Raw genomic sequence first — 709 nt, forward strand, 5'->3', positions numbered from 1 at the left:
TACTACGTAAATCTAAGGTGAAGATGTTTGATTGTTTGGGGAAAAACTAAGAGCTAAACTAATGTCTAGATTAAATATTAATAAAACGGATATCGGTATGTAATTCGTCAAAACTAGGGAATCAAGTCTTTGTCGGTTTCTTGGTTTTAAAATGAATCGTTTCGGTTAACTTTATTGGTTAAAGGTTCTATCTCAAACTCTCGCTCTGTTGAATAAACCATGATTTTATATTAATGTTGCTGTCACTTATAATTAAGTCAAAAACCATATTTTGAAAACAATAAAGTTGCAGAAACTCTTTTTAAGAAAATACTGACCGTTTTAAACACCCTTATCTCAAACTCTCGCTCTGTTGACTTAGGTTATATAATTAAATCCAAATGCTTAACTCTCGTCCTCACATTCAATCTTTAAAAATACTTTTTGGAAAAGGTCAGAATTTAATTAACTCTAAAACTTGCTCTCGCCCTGATCTAGAATTAATGCCTAACTTACACTGTCCAGTTAAAATCTCAAACTCTCGCTCTATTGATTTTAACTTCTCTATGTCTTTTACTTTTGTAAAAAATCCTGTTATTAAACCTGTAAGTTGAGACCATAAAAAGATTGATTTTGATTTTAAGTTTAGATAAACCGACTCAGTCTCGATCCCTTATTCTGCTTACTTTACATACCGATACCTAGGCAAATTAGCCAGACATGCTAAATA

This window comes from Lathyrus oleraceus, chromosome 1, assembly GCF_024323335.1.
Source record: "Lathyrus oleraceus cultivar Zhongwan6 chromosome 1, CAAS_Psat_ZW6_1.0, whole genome shotgun sequence".
NCBI lineage: Eukaryota > Viridiplantae > Streptophyta > Magnoliopsida > Fabales > Fabaceae > Lathyrus > Lathyrus oleraceus.